This window comes from Camelus dromedarius, chromosome 5, assembly GCF_036321535.1.
Source record: "Camelus dromedarius isolate mCamDro1 chromosome 5, mCamDro1.pat, whole genome shotgun sequence".
NCBI classification, from domain to species: Eukaryota; Metazoa; Chordata; class Mammalia; order Artiodactyla; family Camelidae; genus Camelus; species Camelus dromedarius.
In genome coordinates, this window is record NC_087440.1 from 76503872 (window position 1) to 76528357 (window position 24486).

Genomic DNA, 24486 nt, shown 5'->3' on the forward strand with positions numbered 1-24486 from the left:
GTGGGCAACTATCATTTACATTCAGTTCAGCCTGGAAATTAGATTGCAATGATACATAGATGCTATTAAGGTGTAGATAGTGGGGCTATATTCTGATCCCCAAGAGCCACTAATTGAATTGTTTCTATGATAATGGATAAATGTTGAATTGCTCTGGGCAGAAACTAAAAAAAAAATATTTCCTGTGATCCATTTTATACTCAAGCCATAGGCAAAGCCAACTAACGACATTCAGCATTTATTCAGTCTAAGTCCCCATTCTGAAGGTAACATTTCAACCACTTCTCTAAACGATGATAAATATGTGAAGCCAAGATATCCAAAGGATGGAATTATTTTATCAAAGTTAATTCCTCCACAGAATCACGACCTTAAAGTTTTCCATCAAAGGTGAGTGGCCAAAGTAGAATTGAATTATGTTACCGAGGCAAGAGAAGGAAAAGAGAAGATAGTGTGTGGAAGATTTGAAGCCATATCTAATAGGTTTTTTTTTCTTTGCAACACAGTTGGTTTATCTGTTTTCCAGTAATCAGCTAGAAAGGTGTGTGTGAGAGAGAAAGCTCACACACATAGGCTGCATGCAGAACATACCATAAAATCATTTAAGATTTTTTTAAATTAAGATAATTAGAGTTTCTATAAAGTCTAGTTGCCCTCCTGGTTTACCATGGAGCTGAGAATAATAAGTAAATGGTAATGCAAATTTATATGATATGTGTGTAGCAGTGAAGTAAATTTAAATGGGCTCAAGGTTTCATTTGAGTGCCCATATGAAAATTCAGTAGCTTTCCTGAAGCCTTTCCCATCTTTTCTGAATACAAAATTGGCTCTAGAATTCTCATGCGAAGCAGGCTCCCAAGTGATATTCTTGGCACTTACACATCTAACACCTAATAGAATCCAAAAGTGAGATGGCACATGAAAATGAGAAAGTAAAATAAAACTGGTTCAAATAATGGGCACGTAAATGAAAATTACAAAAGTTGAGCCTTATGCTGAAATTGAGGGTTGGGGAAGTACTTGTCTATTTTATAGAAAAGATTATGATTTTTATAACTAAAACCATTCTCCTTTCTTCTTCTCTTTGTATCTCTCATCATCACAGAAAATCAGCAAATTCTATTGCCCTGAAGGGGTTACGTATAGACCCGCCTGTATCACTGATCTTTGTTCATATGCACAGTGAGGTTTGAGCAGCCTTGAAACAGCCTGTTCTGTCTGCTTCCCCCAGTCACCTGCTTCTTCAGTCTGAGCCCTTCTCCTGTACTTTACTCACATGTCACTTTCACAGTTCAGCCAATCATCATCCCCATCCATTGGCCAGAAGGCGTGGCCTGCTTCATTTTTCCACAATCATTATCTAGTATGTATTTCTTCACTCATAATTTTGTATTTTTTCTTTGATATCTCCCTCCCCAAAGATAATCTCTACAAGGAATGGTATTTAGAATTGTTTCTTGCATGTAGTAGATATTAAATAAATACCTTGTTACATGAACTACTTTTCTTAGGAAGAACTGACCCCTGGAAGTTTTCGTAGTCTTTGTTAACGATTAGCAAAAATGTCAGCTCTAGCTGCTAATGAATCTGGGAATTAACTACAGCAACGTAAGTCAGGAGGGAGTGATAAAAAGTTGAATTTTCTAACTTTGTGAAGTCTCTAATTTTAAAGGAAAAAAAACAAGGCAAAGTGTGTAATTCACTATAATTTAAAATTTGAGGGACCCTACAGAATTCTATTGCATCAGTTACAGGTTAACTATCTTCATTTTGATGGGAACTATTTTAGAGATAAATTTCAAGGCCTTGCATAAGAAACTGACAGAAATGAAATCATAAGTATTGTTTTTAATATTGAATCTATGACTTTGAAAAAAACAGGGAGATTTGGAAAGAAACAGTGTGGATAGTGTCCTCTTCATGAGTTATATCTGTGGACTATGATTTTGATTCACAAGGACAAAGCATTCCTGACCAGGTAAAAGTGATTACAGCATTTTCAAGTTGTTAATGGCCAGGGAATACTAGCATTAATATGACAAGGCACTGCATATTTTCTCTCTTCCTCAAAACACACACAGGCACACGCGCGCGCACACACACACACACACATCCTTAAATAAGCCCATGGATGAGCAATCAAAATGGTAAAAACATAGATGAATAAAAACTGAAAGATGAAATGTTAAATTAAAAGATTTTTAAAAACATTTTCGTCATTATCTAGATATGATAAGAAGGAGGTTTAATTCCCGTTGTTTCACTCATTCAGTAAATGTAAGTGTCCCCTTTGTCTTCTGCCAGGCGGTATCTTAAATGCTGTAGGTAAAAAATGCACATAACAAACACAGCCTCTGCCCTTGTGACACTGACATTCCTGTGAGAAGCAGCAGGGTCGAATGGATTGCATCAGGACTGGTGTATAAAATTATGGGGAAGAATCATTTAGCTTAACTGGGGAATGTGATCTTCGGAAATCAAATTGACGTACTGGGTTCTTTATTCCTGGGAATATCTGAGTGGAATCTCATCAGTGACTTTAAAGGGTTTCTCTAGAAAAGCTTAACAGATTAGAGGGAGGACATGTTAGACAACTCCGAAGGTCATTTCCAGCTCATAAATCCTCTGATTCAGTATTCAAGGGGCTCAGTATTCACAATAGGAGTATTTAGTTTATTAAGTGTATTATAAAGCTTTGGGAGAAATTTACAGTCAAATTAATTGCCTCACACCTATTGCAGCACAGTCTCGATTCTATTATTATAACAGAATGGATAATATAATCTGCACATTGGAAGTTCTGGGTTTCAGTTGGCTTTGCAGCAGTTTAGTCAGTAACCTGCAATTTTTTAACATAACTGTAATTGCCCAAAAAATCACCAAGAAAGTTTTTCATTGGTTTCATAAAAATATTGGAATTGAGTGGTTTGTGGAAATCATCTGAGACTATGGCTTTGGAAGTATTATGCTTAACTATTGGTCATAATTCAGAATTTTTATTGGAGCCTTTTTGATACGATCTCTGATTTACACTGTGCTTGTGAATCCACTTAATTGAGGCTCCTGACAAATGACACCCAGCTTTATTTGTGACAATTGCTGGAGGGATAGTCTGCACAATGCATTCTGATAGCTCTTAATAAATGATAAATGTGGCGCTGAGTTGAGTTTACATATCACACCTGGCGCAGCAAACCCACACAGCTGTGAACACTTGTTTACCTGTGGTACTGGTGTTTGCTCATTTGAGTCAGCTTCCCAGGTTTACTGCTGCTGCTAAATGAGTCAGACTTATCCCCATAGCAGTGTTCATGTGCTTTCCAGCACTGCTGAGTTAAGAAGAAAGTAGTATGATTGAAGTGTCTTTCTTGCAGTTCATCTCGGTTTGACCTTCCCAAGATTAGGAACTTGGTTTCCTGGGCACATACCTGTTTGCTCTGGGGTTTCTGCCAAAGAAGAGAGTCTGCCATCCCAGCAGTGCGTTTACAATGATCAGACCTTGCTGGAGGGAAATATTCATGAATTGGAAAACTGCCTGAATTCATCCAGGAAGAAAGTTCAGAGAATGGAAACAAAGGGGACTTTTTTCCTAGGAGCATTTTTGAGCGTGCTGTGGTCTAGACTCTGCTGGAAAGGTTCAAAATCGCTAGTCTCTCCCTGGGTAAGTCTTTTCTTTGCAACCGCCCTACCTCTACACCCTGGAGGATCAGGATTTCATGTTGGTTATAAGTTAAACTTAACCTAAGCTTCTAGGGAAAAAATACACTCAAAGTGCTTTTGATACTGATTCCTGTAGCTGTGCTAGAAATGTTGTAGGCATTGAGACGACTTGACAGTGTTTGGGTTCTCTTTGACAACCGACACAGCGAGTATATGCTTCTCTTCTATTGCTGAAGAGGTTTTCCAAGGCTTGAATGTGACTCGTAGCTGGTAAAGATTTCAGTGTACAAAGATGCAATGCTGATACTAAACTGATCTGTCCTCATTTGCAGGGAGGATCCACAATGTGCTCAAATGAAATTAGGTTTGTGAGGTTGAGAGGGATGAAGGGGTCAGGGGAGCAGAGTGCAACCTCTTCATTAAGGCATAATTGAGGAGCAAGGAGCAGGGCAGAGCGAGAACACGTGGCTGAGGACACGCCCCCTGCACATGACAATCTTCTGTACATTACATTTAATCCTATATGTTTCACTAAAGCCAAAGAATGTTTCCCCATCAAGCAAAAAAAAAATATATAAAATAATTTTATCCATATGATTAAGGATAATTGTTATGAACAATTGAATCAGATGATGATTTGGCAAACTGGAGATGTCTTCTATTGCAAAAAAAAAAAAAAAAAAAAACACAAAAAGGTTGGCTACATGAAGAGGGAGACCCTGATAGGGAACTAGATTTTCTTAACCAAATTATATCAAGGCTAATTCTTTCTGAGCAATGTTTACTAATCCTTTATGCAGTGTTATTTTCCAGTGTGATTAGACCACCATAGATGATAAAGAAGATCAAATGGTAGAACTGATTTTTTAAAAGAACAGTCATTTGCTTTTGTTCTGAAGCCAAATTTAGCATCCTTTCATGTTCTTTATAATTAGTTTCTTGGCTCAGATTATAGCGTCCTCTCCCCTGAATGTGTCAGATGCTGGTGTCACTGTGAAAGAGACAGGCAGGCCTCCGCTTGAACAAACTATACTTGGTGATGGCAGGCTTCTAGGAAAGAAGCCACGTTGTAGGTTGACTCTTTTAATTGCAAAATTCCTTACAAAGTTATTTCTCCTTTGTCTCTCAGTTAATGTTGGAGTTACGGTATAAACCAGTCTCACTTATTACATTGTCAACAGAGCACCCTGTTTTTTCTTAAATTGACTACATTTTCGGTGAGTAGTTGAGCAATGTCTGACACCCCAGTGTGGCTTTTCCAGGTACTAATTAATCCCAGTTGGAAGGCAACTTAGAAAGATCCCAGGGGTGTTGGTTGAGATTCTGTTCAGCTGAGCACCTGAAAATTAGATTGGTTTGTAGAAATATAGAACTTTCAAGCCACAGAACACCTGTATATTGCACAGTATGTGCATTTGTTGTGTTAATTTGCCAATATATATCTTTCTGAATCTTCCACTGAATTTTTTCCCTTGTTATCGAAGGAAGAATGATGGTAGAATTTAAGCATATTTCTCTAGTTTAATCTAGAATTTAGGAACCAAAATATAGGATACACCTGAATACATAAAAGAAAAACCTTTGATGTTAAAGAAAATTTTACATATGTATGTATATATGTATGTACATATACATGTATGTGTGTGTGTGTGTGTGTGTGTGTGTGTGTATATTATGTTTCCTCTGGTTTCAAAAGAGAAAGATCATTTGTATTAAAGTAAAATGCAGAGTTGAATAAGGTTTTACCCACTAAGATAATAAGAAGGGTGAGTCCCTATGGCATTTACCTTTCCATAAGAGTTCACTCAGTTTAATTTCAGTCACTAACACTGCGCTTGCCTCTTCTTACTTCTGTTTAAACATCAACCTAATTATTCTTACCAACTTCTTTTTAAATCATCTGATAAAGCCAAGATTTCAGCAAAACTCTCATCTTGTTATCACCTTATATGGGTTCCCATCCTTCAAGGTTCTATTTATCATACTTCTTGCTTCCTGGGGACAGGTCGCTGACTGTTCTGGACCCAGACACAAAGAGTGCTAGGAAGCCCATTGAGTTTCGGTGTGCATCTGCTCCCTCCAGTTCTAGATCAGTTTCCAGCTGAGGAAAAGGTCTCATCCGTTTTGTACTGGGAATAAAGAAAATTAATAAATCTTCTCTTGAGCTGAGATGGCTGGCCCCTAAAAATGAGGGAAGTAAATTTATTAGAGAACTTTTTCATTAGGGCACTACTTCAATCATAAAATAAGCATAAAGGAATTATGCAGATGTGCCAAAATAATATCATGCATGTAAGCATTCAGTCAATTCCAGGTCCCTCTGAAGAGAACATGAGATCAGACTCATAGGAAGAAAACATGAAGAAAGACATTTAGAATTAATGTATAGAAGCTACACTGATTACCCAATTTATGACTGCATTAAGTAAGCACAATCCTAGCCAACTTTAAATTAGATCATTCTTAAGGGAGGACTTAGCTGAACTGTCTGATAGAATATGAACAAACAATTCGGAAAATATGTATTTTATCTGTAAACATTACTCATTTATTAAGAGATTACTACATATCAGACAAAATTCTAAACATTTATGTGTATTATCCTAATTTTATTTACTTAATAACCTTGTAAGAGAGATCCTATTATTATTCCCATTTTACAGATCAAGAAACTTAATTACAAAAAGGTTAGGCAGTTTGTCCCAGATTACGAAGCTGTTAAGAGCACATGTTTTTAATATTTAGAGATTTTCAGAATATCAAGCCTAGGACATATTTTAGACTTTATTTTTCCACATTACTCAAACTTCTACAAATTACACAAAACTGAGCCTCACATGTTAATGACTTGCCCATGGTCAAATAAGACTCTGCCTTCCGGCTCCTAGCTCAAAAAAACATCTTCCCAACTTGACTTTACTAATTTACCTGTCCACCTGGGTCAATGTTGTGATATTTCACAGTTTGGATTATCCCTTATTGAGACACATACATTCTCTCTCCTCCCAAAGTCAAGTTTCTAATGGTATTTTCTATGGATATTTTTAGAAAAGATAATTCTATGACTAAAAATCTTTTTTTCCAATTTGAGCAAATGAACCTCATTATGTGAATGAGTCACAGTTTGCAAGGACTAACACTGCTTGAAACTCTAACTCCTGTTTCTCTTGAAATTTTCATACAAAAGAATTAAGACCTTAAGTGACAGCTGTGTATTAGCCTGGCCCTTCTCCTCACTTCACCCATAAAATCTCCAGCATTTGAATCTTTCTCTTCCAAATGTCTGCAGGTTTCAGACAGGCCTGCCTTAGTAATGGCTTACAATCAGATACAATAAAGTAAATAATACTTACTGATGAATAAAAAGGTCCAGAATATCAATATTATCTTTTGCCCACTTAAAGTTAAAATTTCAATAACACTTTTCCTCTTAGATTAAATGGAAGGAAAAAATGCTTGAGCAAGTATTCTCAAAAGTTAATATGAGTAGTATTTTACTGCATCCTTATTTTTTCCCTTTTACTTAATTCTTCCACTAAGAAATCTCAGAGCTTTCAAATAAATTTTGTTTGATGTATGATGTCATCTACTGATGATTATGAGAAATATGTATCTTTCTTAACATAATATCTACTTACTCAGAACTAATGAAATCAATTACTTACTAATTTAGTAACTAAATGATTCATTTTTTTTTCTTTCTCACAGGATACTATATTAGTCAGGAAGGGTTGGATTTTGCTAATGTAACAAATTAACCCCCAAGTCTCATTATATTCTTACCACAAATCTAAAGCATGTTTTGGGAGTGGAGAGTGGCTCTGTTCCATACAGACACTCAGGAAGTTGGGCTGATGGGAAGTTTACCATCTAGGCTACCTTCTAGAATTGCTACAGCAGGAGAAGAGAAAATGAGGGAAATGCTCACCCACTGTAAATGAGCTCAGGCTGAAAGCAACGTACAGTACTTCTACTCACAGCTCATTGGCTAGAGTGACTCACGTGGTCTCAAGATACCTACAAGGAAGACTGAAGGGTAGGGAGAAGTACATGAGCTATTTAGCACACAGCAGAGTCATTTCCATTGGTGATTCCATTGGTAATGTCCAAAGTATGGACTTTGCAGCCTGACCTATTTAGTTAGAGTGTTATCAGAGCTCTGCTGTTTACCTACCTAGGTAAATTTCATAACCCACATGTCTCATACTCAAAAATGAAGATAATCATTTTATGTACTTCATAGGGCTTCTGTGATCTTTAATGGAATGATGCACATAGGGTGGTTATTGCAGGATCTGTCACAGAATAAGAGCTCAGTAATATTAATTAATTTAAAAAGTCACTTGACAAGTATTTATGACCATCCACTAGGGAGTTAAGGACTTGGGGAGGAAAACAAAGGAAACATGGCATCTGCCTTCTTGGAAATCTTGGTATATGAGAGAAGAAAGACATTTCTAGAAATTTAAAACTTGTATTTGAGTACTCATTTTGCTCCAGTAACATCTGAAGTTTTCCTATCAGAAGAACAAGAAGAAAATGTGAGCCTGCTTCAAAGGGAGAAAACAACAAACCAAAACAAAAGCTCCTTAAGCAGATTTTAGAGAACAACAGGCTCTGAAATGAGGATTCTCATTCTCAGAAAAAAATCATAAGTAAATTTCATAAAATTGAAGATATGAAAGGTTCCCCCCTTTCTGTAACTGAAATAGGTTTATGTGGGGAATGTGAATGTCAGGTGGTATTCATGGGTACACTTTATAACAAAGAGCTATCTCATTTGTAGAATTGTCAAATATGTTTGTCTCACATGCTAATAAATTGCATAGTAATTCATAATAAAATTTAGTACCTTTAGAGATCTGGTTATAATCATGGGGTGTGTTTTTCTCATTATATTTCAAGGCTGATCTATTGACCCTGAGCTAAACACCCCATCCTAAAAAAAAGTTAACCAAAACAAGAACATAATAATAATGAGAAGAAATACAGTGAAAGAAAGAACAAGAGCTCTGAAACTGATGTTTTCGAAGGCTATAGATTGAGTTATATCAACTTTATAATTAGCCTTTAGAAGAAAATCCAGGTCAAAATTTAGTTCGATTAACCTCTTGAGTGTCTCATTAATCAAAACCTGCTTAAAGTGATTTTCTTAATTCTCAGCACAATGTGATATGAAATACTCTATGTTTATAAATCTCCACTGTTTGCTATGATGGTGTTATAGCAGATTTTTGTTTGTTTCTGCCTTCGTTTCTATTTATGTGGTTGGTTTAGGTTTTGTTTATCTCTTTGCTTTATCTTTCAAAATGTTTATGAGGAAAGAGTTACCTGCCCACTTCATGGTGTATACCTTTCCGTTTACTAGTCCACTGCTTTAGGAAATATGAGATACATACAAAAAGTGAAGTTAGTTTAAATTTAAAATGTGTAAGTCATGGCAGACAAGCAGCTCAGAGATTTTATCAATGCTATTACAGTCACTGACAGATTTGGAGAAAGGAAAAAAAAAAGAATCAGATCTGGACAGTTGGAATCTGCCCACCATTCTCCCCTAACATATATTCAGTTAGATATGACTGAAACAGTAATTGCAGAACTTTCTCAATCTGTCCATCACTTGACTCAACAGTAGCCACAAGGATAAAAATGACACATCTATAGGTCATGATAATTTTAAAGGAAAATGTGTTATGGTGCATTGTGGGTAAAATATGCAAATTATCAAGACAGCAGAGATAATTAAATTTTCTCAAATCAGAATAAAATGACCTTCTTTGATTGAACCCCCTTTTCAGTGGAGACACAAATACACTGAACTCATTGTTATAAGAGCATGCCTTGTAATAAAGTCAAGCTTGACAGATGTGGAGATTAAGAAGCCTGAGGATTTATAATAAGAAAAAAATGAACAAATAAATTGAGGCAAAGAAGATGCTAGATTCATGATATATGCCACCTTTTCCTCTATATTACTACAGTTGTTTTGGTAATTCATTGATGTTGTTAATTAAATCTAGCACAGTATAAAAGTAAGCAAAATTGGTCAGAAGAAACAATAATGCTTATTAACCAGAGGTGGATGTGTGATAATATTTACACTTTTAATGAAAATAGATGTGCATTTTTTTATTTGCAATTTACATTTTCACTGTGAACTGACACCTAGCAAAATGTCTGGAAATTCAGAAGGACTCAATTAATAGTTGTAGAATCAATGACTAATTAAAAAAAAATGAATTATTATTGTATATTGATTTTATTTCTCATTCCAGACTCAATGTAAACGTGTATGCAGTATTAGTACCAACTAGTGCCATCCAAATTGTTATTTTTCTTTTAACTATATAGATTTGTCAGTAAATAATTGTGCTTGGATGGATCTTTAAAGATTTGAAATCTTACTTGGTCACATGTGCATGCTAAATATTTTAAAGTCAGTCATCTCATACCTTGTCTGTTGTACTGATTTCTCTTGAAGTTATACCTAGAGGTGGAATGTGTGTTTGTGTGTCTGTGTGTGTATGAGTGTGTGTGTGTGCATTCACATATTTATATGAATGCATCGTTTTCCTGACTGGACATCTTTTGACTTGACAAACCTTGTTTTGTCAGCTGGGCAATCCAACCTGCACTGTAATCAGTTAATTAATTTAGCTTTTAATGTTAGCAATATGACTATGAAATGAGCTTTGGGTTATAAATCAGTGTTCAGAATCACCAATTAGAGGATCTGTGACTAGGAGACATGGCCCTTGTTTTTCTTATCAAAAATAAGGACGGCATCTATATTTACCCTCAGTACTATCCACAGCTATTCTGAGATACAAAGACACTTTAGGCTCGAAAGGGTTGTAAGATATATGAGAAATTCTCTATATTAGCCGTTAAGATTTCATTGAGCTTATCTGAAAAACAATTCTACTGGATCTAAGAAAATGTCTAGTTCTATATCCAGTGCTTTGCCAGTGAAGATATAGAGGAAAGGCAGTGTAACGGCTGCTGTACAGAGAGGAGGGTCCTCCTCTGTCCCCCACATTTGGTGATAGCCACGACCTGCCAAACCTCTTTTTCCTTTTGGCCACCTCTTCCCAAAAGTATATATTCTAGGTAACTCTTCCTAAATTTAAAAAAGGAAATTCTAGGGAAGAAAAAGCCCTCAGAACTCAATAATGCAAATTAAATGTCAAGTCAAACCAAGAAATGATCAGGAGATGAGTCTGCTTACTATCGTTTTGTTTGTTTGTTTGTTTTTGTATGCACTTTCATTTCCTTTTCTACAGATATCATGGCTTTGAAGCCATGGTCCTGAGTAGTTTATGTCTATGTGCACTGTGCTCTCCCACTTTATTTTAGCCTCAAAGAGCTCACTTTTCTCTAGACTCAATCCTCAGCCCCTTGGCCAGGAGTTAACACAAAATTTCATAGTCAGTAGAATTCCAGTTTAGCTGGGAATCCCTTGACATGGTACACAGACATCATTAGAATTAGCCTTGTCCTAGTTTCCCAACATAACAACCTGCTAAATACCTCCTCCCTGTACATCTGTAGTATGTTCCTCACTTTCTCATTGACATGCCCTTCTCTTAGACTAGTTTCTTTTTCCTTCTCCAGACTCCATCATATGATGCTTAGTTAACATTTCTTATTGAAACTGCATTTCATCTTTATCCTGCTCTCCTTTTAATTCACTCTATTGTACCCACTTTGCCCCAATCATATTTTATCCTAATTTCCTGTCCCTTTCTACTGATCTGTGTTGCAAATTCCCAACTATTTCCTGCCTGAGTGCAGCCTAATTTAATTCAGTTCTGTCTGATTTGATTTTGAGCTTCAGTGTATTCTTTTGATGAAGTTTATGACATTGTATTATAAAGAAAAGGAACTACCTAATGTGCGAATTAGTACAAAGAAACTAATTCCATTTCTTTCTTTTTAAGGTGTTAACACACAGCTAGTCCTGGATAGTATTTTTATAAAGGTATTTTAATAAGTGTAAATTAGATACCTATTTTTACTGTTGATATTGGTAATTTAAAAATACATATAATTTCTTGAGGGCAAAGACCACATATTATCTTTATAGCCTCAATAATGTAAATTAATTAGATTATCAGACAATTCTTATATTCCATCTTTAACATATCTTGGATAATTGGATCTATCTTCTTTGCTTAGCTGAGTCATGATGATTTTATAAACTTATCAATCTTGATAAACAATGGATTCTACCTAATCAATTCCATTACTTATCCATTCTCTTATGCCAAGCGTTTTTCTAAGCTCTTGTAGAAAAATGATCAGTAGTTTACCATTTTCCTGTTCTGTTTGACTTCTACATTCCCCACCTAACCTTTCCATGTGACTAACTTACAGCAATTAGAATGTTGTTGAAAGTGATAGACCCATTGCCAAGACCCTGCCCTTAAAAGTCTCCAGTTCAGCTCTCCATATTACTCTTTCTCCTTATTTTTATCAGTGATATTCAGAATAAAGGGTGAACCTTAAGACCTGAATGATGGCAGAATCATTAAATGGAAGGGAAACTGGATCCCCGGATCACTGTATAGATCAGATTCACCCCACTTCCCTACCTGCATTGGACTATACTGTGAATGAGAAGTAAACCTGTCCTGTGTTAAGCCACTGAGATGTCTGGGTGATTTGTAAGAGCAGTCGGTCTACTCTAAACACAGCACTTAATTATATTAAACCATTTAACTATCACAGCAAGACTATGAGGGAGGATTAGATTTCGGGAAAGCTGAGGAATCCTGAGGGGACTTGAGTGCACTAACGTTAAATAGAAGCAAGTGAAGCATCCACACTGTAGAGGGACTGGTATCTCCTTCCACATTTCTGGACTATGCCATTTATGAATCACAGAAGGCATGACAAAAATAAGTTGAAACTCCATAAAGTAGCCCTGTAGTGGGGAAAGAGTCCCAGGTTTGCTGTCAGAAAGACCTCGGGTTAAAAATCCTGTGATTTTTTGAGAGTTACTTAATCTCTCTCATTTGTAAAAGCATAACAACTTTGACCCATAAAGACTGTTGTATTAAAGAAAAAATTTTATATACACACCTGCACCTTGAGCAACACAGGTTTGAACTATGTGCAGGTACCCTCAAGCGTAGATCTTTTTCAGTAGTAAATACTGCATCACTGCATCATCCATGGTTGGTTGAATGGCCCGATACAGAGGGCTGACTCTAAGTTACACTCGGATTTTTAACTTTGAGGGGGGTCAGCACACCTAAACCCTGCATTGTTCAAGGGTAAACTGTACATGAAAAAAATGTCTCACGCCACCTGTCACATGGAAACACCCAACAAATGATCTTAGCTTTAGAGTGATAGGTGTTAAGATACCTTAGGATGAAAATACTGGCTGAACACTCATGGTGAACTGAGGTCGGGCTGTGCATTTTTTTGAGAGACTAATGTGGGTGGAATTGTGCCCTCCTCCCCATTCATGTGTTGAAGTACTTACTAACTCCCAGTACCTCTGACTGTGACCTTCTTTGAAGAGAGGTATACATTACAAATGCAATATGTTATATAAATTGTCTGTACTTTGTATTAATACTTTGCAAATCTTTACTATCTTAATTCTTTTGTTCAACCATTACATTTATAAGCCCCATTCATACCACTGCATGTGTTGTAGATTGCTCATTCCCATTGCTGTATGATATTCCCCTACATGTGTATATCATATTTGATTGATCCATTTCACTGTTGATGGAGATTTAGGTAGTTTCCGCCTTGGAGTTTATTAAAAGTAATAATGCTGCTATAAACATTCTAGTCCATTATTTGTGGAAACATATGTAAACATTTCTGAAGGCAGGCTGGGCTTTCCATAATTTTAATTCTTCTAGATAATTCAAAGGAATTTCCAAATATGGAAAGTAAAATAAAATCTATCTTGACTACATATCTTCCCTATATCTATGCCTCATTCCTCTACCTCCATTATCAGAAGATATCCTAGAGAAAGTTATTTATACTCTTTTATTTTTTTCTTGAATCCTCTTCTAGATTAAGCAAAGGATTGGGTTGTCAAATTGAACTTACACGGGTTTTTCACTATGTCAAGCATCATATAATAATTTCAAGGATATAAGCAGTCAAGTAACACAGGTGAAGCAGAATGTCTCCCTGTGTTTTTCGTTGTAACATCAGTTGTTCTCCCTGGCCCCAAAGAAGTGGTCTATAATTGAAATAGACAGTTATCTCACACAACAGGAAGGATTTAGGTAATGAAACGTTTCCATTCTATACGCAGATAGTGATAGAACTTACATAATATTTTCCAGGAACCCAGGCCTCATAAATCTGTAAATCAATGATACTCGACTAGAATAATTCAATGGATAAGGACTCTCCTCCAATACCATAGGTTTATTTGCTGCGAGGATCTTAATGAATGTGATATAAGAAACAAAAACTGGAGTCACCTGTGTTTATTCTTCCCTGGAAATGTTATCTAGACGAAGGCAGACGAACCAACCACAAGCCAGCTACTTAATATCTCTCTTTCCATACTGCAAGGAGGTATTTATCCACATCTGTTTATCAAGGCCATCAATGACATCTATATATTTTTTTGAAGTTCAGTGATCAGTTCTCAGTCCTTCTCCTGCTTAATCAACAGCCGTTGACATAGATGATCCTCTAATGTACTCTCCTCACTTGGCTTCCACAGCTGCATTTGTCTTTCTCTGTCTCTCTCTTCTTTGCCTACCACACTGGCCATTCCTTTTTTCTTCTTCATGATTCCTTCTTATCTGTCGGCTGCCTTAAAATGAGAGTACACCAGAAGGCATCATCTTTGGAAAACTCTTTGGAAGATTCCCTTTTAATCTCACACAATCTCATGACTTTAAATCCCATCTATATGCTGAAGACTCCAAATTTACATCTTTCTTCTGGTAAAATTTATAAATACTATTGTATACTAATTAATTAATATTGTATACTTAAAGTGTATAACATGATGATCCGATATGCATACACATTCTGAGATTACATTGTTCTTTCCCTGGATCTCCAGACTCATACATCCAGCTGCCTTTCTTGTCATCTCTCTTTGTACCTCAGTGACCGATGGAAGTTTAATATGTCCAAAACTGAATTTCTATTCCTATTTTCAAATAGTCTCCTCTCATTGTCTTCGCCATCTGAAAAGATGACAACTCGGTTCTTCCAGCAACTCAGGCTACAACTATGGTGCTTCCTTTGTCTTCTTTCCTTCCCTTACACCCACACTCAGTCAGTCATCCTGTCCTCTTTAATCTATCATCAGCCTTTATAGAGACTCAGACTACTTCTCCCATCTCCACTCTCAAAAGTAGACTTAACTTAAAGGTAATAAAACTTAAACTTCATGGCCCCTCCTCTGTGCAGGACCTTTCCATCCATCTGGGGATTCCCCAGACAGTAATCCAGCCGTGTGCTAGAAGCATAGAGTGCAGACCGCACTATAATACACTCCAGAGGTGGACCTGAGACTGGGAATAAGGGGCAACATGTTGGCAGCACTACCTCTATAATTACCAAATCCAGAGCAACCCCTGCTCCTGGTTGACCTTGACAATATCTGGACTTTATCACTCATACCCAGGGGAAGGATCTGACAGCACCATGGTTCTTCTATCTGCTGGATGACCACTCTGACCCAGGCTTATCGAGCCCTAAGAGACTGGCCCTGTGGTAGCAAATGTGGTTTGGAAGTAAGGAACCCCAGGAGGCAGAGATTAAGCCCAGATGAATGAGTGTTTGGGACACTGGTTTTCTCCAGGGGTCGAGGGCAAGAGACTAAATAGGGCTGGAACTTCAGAGGGCTTCCATCCATGAGCAGGCACAGCCTCAGCAGGAACCACAGAGGAAGCTGTGAAATTGAAAGTTACTATTTACACTGTCAAAAATGAAAGACAAATTTTGTTCTAATAAGCTTGCACAAAAGGACAAGTTTTGATTTTTCAGTGAGAGAATGATCTTTCTGGTCTCTCTACCTTAAAATTGTTACATGAAGAGGTGATCAAGGAAAATGCTTTTAGACATGTAGAGAAAAAGCATCATAGAAGTGTATCAAGCAGCTAATAATAATGATGATGATGATTTATAAATTCTAAGACTTTGAAGATGCCTGTGTTATTTGTCAGCTTTTAAACATTTGTAACGTCTTATTATGTGAGAGGGCCCCGCAACACCCACATCTACTCCTAGGCATTGCTGACACCTTATTCCAGATGTCCATCAACCTCTACACCTGATCAACTCAGGAGCCTCTGAGCCTCCCCGATTCGCCCTGGCCCCCTCTCCAGTTAATTCACAAAACAGCAGTCAGAGTGCTCATTTTACACTGCAATCCAGGCCATTGCCCTCTTCTGCTTGAAAACTGCCAACCACTTCCTGTCTCTCAGAGTCAAGGCCAAAGTCCTTACACTGGCCTCAGTCGTGTCCCATTTAACTCTCTGATGTTGTCTGCCCTCTCTCTCCTCTTGCTCATTCCGCTTCACTCAGGTTGGTCTCTTTTCTGCTCTGAGAATGAGACACTTTCCCGCCCTGAGAACTTGTTACGTGAATCCCTCTTCCTGGAAGACTCTCCCTAATATCTCCCTCCATTCAGCCTTCCCCTGGTCTCTCTAGACTGCTTGTAAACAGCAGTGTCCCAGGGAGAACTTTCTGATCATTCTATTTAGAGTTGAGTCTTCGCCTTACATAGGGACAGCTTCGCCTTCTCTGCTCTGTTTTTCTGCACACCATTATCATCTTCGAAAACACTCTAAAGTCAACTTACTTATTTCTTCATTGTTCTTCTCCTCTCATTGCTCTATAAAGGCAGGGATTTTTATCTGGTATGTTTACTACTATTCTCTCTTCCAATATCTAGGCAATGCCTGGCACATAGTTGGCCCTCAATAAATGTTTTATTCATTCATGAATGAATAAATGGTTGAATGAATAATTTATGTTTCCTGTATTCTTGCAGCTCAGAATTTAGAGACAGAAATATCTCTTCAATTATTGTATTGGTCCTAAGTGTAATAGTCATTAAAGATTTGTGACTGGGTGACTAACATCATGAGATATTTGTTTATAGAAGATGGTTATAGAGAAGTTACTGAAGATGGCATGTTTGGAGTCAGACTAGAGACAAGCAGACCAATTATTTAGGAATAATGCAATAATGGTTTGCACTAAGATAACAGAAATGGATGCTACAGTGCTTGGCACTGAAAATTGATCCTGAAAACTTCATGAATGATTTTCTGGGTTTTTTTTTTTTTTTCTGTCTTTTCTATTTTTAATCCAGATATTTGACTTTGTGTAGGCAAATCCTAAATTTAAAACTGAATAACCAAAGGGTATCCGATGACACCCAAATAATTTAAACCTAGCATTGGTGGGGTGACAGGCCTTCAGGATTTTTCTTCCAGATATGAAAAATTTAATAAATAAATACCAATTTGTTACCAAAATTTTAACCTTTGAGGAATACCTACGGAGAACACCACCTTAGCATTCATCATTAAGGCACACCCGTCAATTCCATCTATTGTAAAACAGCAGAGCATCTTGTTACATGGGGAAGAAAAGAGGGGCAGTGGGAACAGTATTATATTTCTTTATCCTTGGTTCCTAGTGTTTGTGGGCATCCCCTCCCCTCAAACTGAAGACAGCAAATTGCTCTTCACAGATAAAATCACACAAGAAGCCAGAGAAAAGGGGAAACAGATGGAGAGGGAGAAGGAGGGGGTGGAAAGAAACGGAAGGGAAACAAGCTGACACCTGTTTTCCAGCACAATGATCATTAAAGTTATCGCATGTTATGCCAGAAGCTTTATTTTAAATACCCTGTCTGCTACCTTCTGGGTTAAATAAATAGTTTTGAATATGCATCTCATTCAAATTACTTTCCATCACAGTCAGTGACTGCAGTTAAAGTTACAGTACTAAGAATCTGTGAGTTCTTCCAGAAAAACAACGAAGAAGTTTTCCTTTTAAGAATGCTATCCGCATCTTGTTAGTTCTGGAACATCCCTTGTTCCTGCATATAAAGTCATTATATTTGGTACTTTAATAAATGCTCCCTGATAGGGCAAATTGTTAGTATTCCAAAACCAGCATCATCATCAGCATCCATCGTGATCATCATCACCATCTTTACATAAGGAAGCGAAGCATCGGTTAGGATAGACAATAATTTGATAGAGCAGCACTGGTACCAAGAAGATTTGTCACCATGAGACTAGAGATTAATCTTCAAATGGAAATTGCTGGATATATAAGCCATACTTACATCAACTAAATTTTTTAAACAAACAAACAAATTAGTGTATTGTGCTGATTCAGCTATTTCTAGAAATATATATCAGTGCTGGTAATTACAAAGTCCACTTATATATAGCAAGGATTTTTTTGCAATTAGTTTGTATTGATTAGTAAATATTCATATGCTTTGCTGTTATTACAATAACTGTTATATGAACGTAATAATTGATGCTGAGCACTGCAATCGGATTCTATTTTCTCTTGACATTTGTATGTTTGTTGCAATAAACATACTGATGATCTGGAAATGTTAAGTTCTTACTGTGCTAACACTTGTTTCTAAACTAAATAGTTTGTTGCTATAATCTGTAGCTATAGAATTTATTATAGATTCTTAGTATAACTGTTCATTTTTAGGATATTGATAAATGTACATTTAATTTAAAAAAGCATATTCTCAGGTGAAAATGAACAATACTGTAAGAGTATGTTACTATGATATAAAGACCTGTAGTCAACCCCATTACTATTTCTTATTAACTGTACAAATTTACTTAATTGAGTTAACACCAGTGTCCTCACATACATAATGGGAATAATGTTTTGGTAATTACATAATTACTATCCACCCACCCCCTCCTCTGTAAAGAAAACAATTAAAAAATCTGGACATAATACCAAAAACAGTACACTGGCCAGTGATCAGCAGCAGACAGACGCTGGTGGGGAGCACCTGCACTGGGAGAAGGAGAATCATATAAACAGAATTCCTGTGATTTCGGCCTGGGGCCAAGGATACTGAGCATGGTAGGAGCAGAATGTGCGCTGGTGGTGGTAGACTAACTGAGGTATTTTGACCTAGAAGATGAGAAAAGTGAAGCCAGGGAAGCTATGGCTACTGAGAGAGCAGGGTATTCCTGGCAGGTGATCGTACACTCTATCATGAACCCCTGAACCTCACATACCTGGTGCACACTCAAAGCATCTGAACTAAAGACAAAAGACTGGGTCTGAGATGGGCTTCCACCCAGGAAACAGAGTTTAGACTTGAAGTCTATCTAATAACGTCCTGTTAAAGCAGGAGAAGCAATACTAGTCAGAGAAAATAACAGATTCTGCACAGAGTGCAGTTAGAAATTACCCAATATGTAAGAGGAATCAGGAAAATGGAACACTTTTCAAGAGAAAACTGACTCTGAAATGACCTAGATGTTGGAACTAGTAAACAAGAGTTTTAAAGTGGCTATTACAGTTCACCTCGAAGAAGTAAAGCAGGGATACTCACATTAATGAAAAATACAGGAAGTCTCAGCAGAGTAATAGTGGCAATATAATATAAAAGAAATAAGTGGAAATTCTACAACCATAAAAGACATACATGAAATTAAAATTTTACTGAGTGGATTTAACAACTGAATGGAAATGGTAGATAAAAGATTTCAGTGAACTTGAAGATAAAATTTTTAAAAATTATCTAATGTGAAGAAAAGAAAGATAAAGATTGTAAAAAAAGAACTAATGGAGCTTCAGAGACCTTTTAGTTATATCAAATAGTTTAACATGCATGTCTTTGGAGTCCTAGAAGGAAAGGAGAAATAGAATGAACCAAAAGAAAAATTAAGAATTAATAGTTGAGGATTTCCTAAATATGATTAAAGACAGAAATTTCCACATACATTTAAAAAAGGCAGAAAAACACCAAAAAAGTTGTGCCTCATCACATCACAGCAAAACTGTTGAAAGCTCCTCTCCCAACCCCTCCCAAAAAGGCCAAATCTTGAAGTCAGCAAGAGAAGTGGCACATTACATAAAGTGCATAAATGGGATTGATGATTTGATTAATAATTGGCTTCTCATCAGAAATATGTATATTAATAAATATGTATACATAACCACTGCATCATAAATAATGAGGAACATAAACCTACATGGTTGCAAGTTTTGCATAGTTTACATGAAATGGTACATGTAATCCCTAGTGCAAACAGTAAAATTCATAAGAGAAGCAGAGCTAAATGTTAATGGAGATTAAAATGATATTCTAAAGAAAACGTCAAATAATTTTAAAAAGGCAGAAAAAGAGTAACAAAAATGGGGAGACAGAAAAAAGTAATAAAAGGGTAGGGCTGCTCCCAAACATTTATATTAAACATTCACAGGCAAAAACTGCGATTAAATGTAGGAATTGTCAGTATGCAGTAGAGAACATAAAACAAGATCTGAAAACATGCTTTCTATAAGAAAACCACTTTACAGGTGGGCCAGGGTGGCAGAGTAGGAAGGCCCTGTGCTCACAACTTCCCACAGGCACATAAAAATTGAATGTATTTACAGAGCAATTTTCTATGAGAATGACCTGAAGACAAGCAGAAAAGATTTTCCACAACTAAAGATATAAAGAAGGAATCACAGTGAATTGAGTAGGAGGGGTGGAGATGTGGTATAGTCAAGACTAATACCCCCGGGAAAGCAGCTCACAAACAGAAGGAAAATTGCAGAGATATTCCTCAAGGAGCAAAGGGTTCATGCCCCATATCAGGCTCCCCAGCCTGGGGATCCTATAACTAGGAAGATAAGCTCTGGGAACATCTGGCTTTGAAGGCCAGAAGAGCTTACATATGGGAGAGGCTGTAAGAAACAGAGACTCTGCTCTTAGAGGGCGCACACAAAATCTCACACACTGCAAGTCCCAGCATGGGGGAGTAATGTGGAAGAGCCTGAGTCAGACCCACTTGCTGATTTGGACAGCCTCCCAAAGAGGCAGGAAGTAATTGGGACTCTTCCAGTGACATAGACACTGGCAGTAGCCATTTGGGGGAGCTCATTCTACCATGAAGACTCTGGTGCTAGCAAACAGCATTCTGCAGTCCTCTCCCTAGCTTATTAGCATCAGGGCCTTACCTGACTCCAGCCCTGGGATCCCCCTGGCCACACAGTCAGTGGTACCAGGACCCAGCTCTATGCACCGGAAGACCAGCAGCCACCACATGAGTCAAGGTTCTGCATCCAACTGGGTGAAGATCAGCCCACCTACCAGTGTACCCAGAGTAGTCAGCCTGGCCACAACAGGAGGGCCCATGTAGCCCACATTGGGGGCAACCCTATAACATATAGCTCTGGTGACCAGAATGAAATATACTGCTGGGCCCCATAGGATGTCTTCTACATAAGGCCACTTTCCCAAGATCACAAAACATAACCAGCCTACCTAATACATAGAAATAAAAACAAAGAATTAAACAAAATGAGGATACAGAGGATTATGTTCCAAATGAAGGAAAAAGACAAAACCCTAGAAGGAAAATTAAGTGAAGTGGAGATAGTCAACTTGATAAATAGTTCAAAATAATGATCATAACGATGCTCAACAAACTCAAGAGGAGAATGGATGAACACAGTGGGAAATTTAACAAAGAGAAGACATAAACAAGGACCAAACAGAGCTGAAAAATATAATATCTGAAATAATAAAAACACCAGAAGGACTCAACAGTAGGCTAGACATTACAGAGGAGAAAACCCGTCAACTGGAATACAGAGTAGTGGAAATCACCCAAACTGAACAGAAGAGAGGAAAATAATAATTTAAAGAAAGAGGATAATGTAAGAGACCTCTGGGACAACATCAAATGCATTGACATTTGCATTTATAGGGACCCCAGAGAAAGAGAGAGAGAGAAGGGGGCAGATAACTTATTTGAAGAAATAATAGCTGAAAACTTGCCTAGCCTGGGAAAGGAAACAGTCATCCAGGTCAAGGAGGCTCAGAGAGTTCCAAACAAGATGAACTCAAAGAGGTCCACACAAAGACACACTGTAATTAAAATGGCCAAAATTAAAAAAAAAAAAAAAAATGAAGACAGAACCTTAAAAGCAGCAAGAGAAAAGCACCTAGTTTTGTATAAAGGGACTCCCATAAGACCATGAGCTGACTTTTCAGCAGAAACTTTGCAGGCCAGACGGGAGTGGCACAATATGCTCAAAGTGACCAAAGGAAACAAAATATGAAACCAAGACTATTCTAGTCAGCAAGGCTGTTACTCAGATTTGAGGGAGAGAGAGTGAATTTTAAAGACAAGCAAAAGCTGAAGGAGTTCAGTACCCACTGCTTTACAACAAATGCTATAGAGGCTTCTTTAAGTGGAAAATAAAAGGCTACAAATACAAATACTAAAATTATGAAAGGAAAAGTCTCATTATTCAAGGTACACATACATTAAAGGTAATAGATCAACCAATTAAAAAGCTAGTATGAAGGTTAAAGGATGAAAGCAGTAAAATTATTTATATTCACTATATACAGGTAAGGGATATACAAAACTGAAAGATGTAAAATATGATGTAAAAACATTAAACATACAAGGGGAGTGAGAATGCAGGGTTGTAACAACATATATGCATATGTTGTTATAAATGAACCTCATGGAAAAACGTTACCACAAATAACAAATGTTGGCTAAGATGTAGAGAAAAGGAAACCCTGGTGCACTGTTGGTAGGAATGTAAATGGTACAGCCACTATGGAAAATAGTCTAAAGATTCCTCAAGTAATTAAAAATAGAATTGCCATATGATCCAGGAATTCCACTTCTGGGTATTTACTCGAAGAAAACAAAAACACTAATTTGAAAAGATACATGCACACCTCTATTCATTGCAGCATTATTTACAGCAGCCAAGATTTGGAAGCAGCCTAAATGTCCACTGACAGATGACTAACAAAAGAAGGTGATATGTAGAGTCAATGGAATATTAGTCAACCATAAAAACAATGAAATTTTGCCATTTGGGAAAACTTGGATGGATCTAGAAGGTGTTATGCTAAGTGAAATATGTCAGACAAAGACAGATACCTTATGAGTTCACTTAGAAAATCTAAAAAGCAAAAAAAAAAAAAAAAAACCAAAAAAAAACAACATACACAGACTCGTAGTTACAAAGAACAAGCTGATGGTTACCAGAGAGGAGGGGAGTGGGGTAATGAGTGAAATAGGTGAGGGAGATTAAGAGGTACAAACTGTTATAAAATAAAAAAGTCATGGGGATGTAATATGCAGCATAGGGAATACGGTCAAAAATATTATAATAACTTTGTATGGTGACAGATGGTAATTAGGCTTAGGGTGATCATTTCATAATATATAAAAATATCAAATCACTATATTGTACACCCGAAACTAATATAATATTATAAGTCAAATATATTTGATTAAGAAACACTTTAAGTATTAAGACATAAACTAGATTTAAATTTAATGGGTGGAAAAATTATACTATGCAAGCAGTAATCATAAAAAAGGCTGGGGTCACTCTCCTGATATCAAGTAAAATAAATTTTGAGGCCAAATGTAGTATTAAAGATAGAGGACCATTTCATAATAATAAAAAGAATAAATTGACCAGGAAGATATAGTAGTCATAAACATGTAAGTGCCTAGTAACAGAGCTTCAATATAAGAAGTAAAAATTGAAAGAATCAAAGGGAGAAACAGTTAATTCCACAATCATAAATGGATATTTTAACACCATTCTCTCAGCAATTGTTAGAAGAAATAGACAAAGAATCAGCAGACTTAGACTATCTGAATAGTACTACAAACTAACTTGATTTAGATGTCCCTACTCCTTGATTTAAATGATACCCATATCCTCCCCAAAAGGCAACCTACATGTTTTTAAGTGCACGTGATTTTAAAACTGGCCATACGTTGCTCTGTAAAAAAATCCGTAATAAATTTTAAAATTTTGAAATCACAGAGAAAATATTTTCTGACCAATATTAATGCAATTAAGATCAATAGCAGAAAGATAGTTGGAAAACCCTAAATATTTGGAAAATAACGCACTTCTGAGTAAGTCAAAAGTTATAAATCAAAGAAGAAATCACTAAGAAACTTTTAATTGTGTTATAATAAAAAATTAAACAGAAAAAAATTAGTAGGGTGCAGCTAAGGCAGTACTAAAGAAAATTTATAATTTAAAACTTATATAGCAAAAAAAAAGGAAGGTCTAAAATAAGTGATCTGGGTTCACACTTTAAGTATTATAAAAAGAAGAAGAAATTAAATCCAAAATAAGTAGAGGGAAGAAGATAATAGAGGTAAGAGTAAAAAGCAATAAAATATAAAACAGAAACATAATAATGAAAATCAATACCTAAAAGCTGGATAGATTTATAAACCTCCAGACAAACTTTTCAGTAATAAAGAAAAGAAACAAATTACCAATTAGAAGAAAAGGGGGCATTCATAAAGATTCTGTAAACATTAAAGATAATAGGAAATATTACAAATAAATCTATGACACATTTGACAACCTAGATCGAATGATAAATCTATGTATAAATTGACTTTGAAATTTCATATTTCAATTTAAAAATTAAATTTGTAATGAAAAGCTTTCCCTTAACTATAACTCCAGAACTAGATGTCTGTACTGGTGAATTCTTTCAATCTGTGAAGGAGTAGTACAAAACTTATACAAACTGTTTCAGTAATTTGTTTTGTTCTACCAATTTATTTTGTTCTACCAATATTATCCTGA

General features: G+C 36.5%; 1 long non-coding RNA gene across 1 annotated transcript in view; it reads left to right on the forward strand.

The window, feature by feature from the left end:
* The window catches only part of LOC135321413 (uncharacterized), a 159973-nt gene that overhangs the window by 94358 nt on the left and 41129 nt on the right, over positions 1-24486 (forward strand). The gene's annotated exons all lie outside the window — the stretch shown is intronic.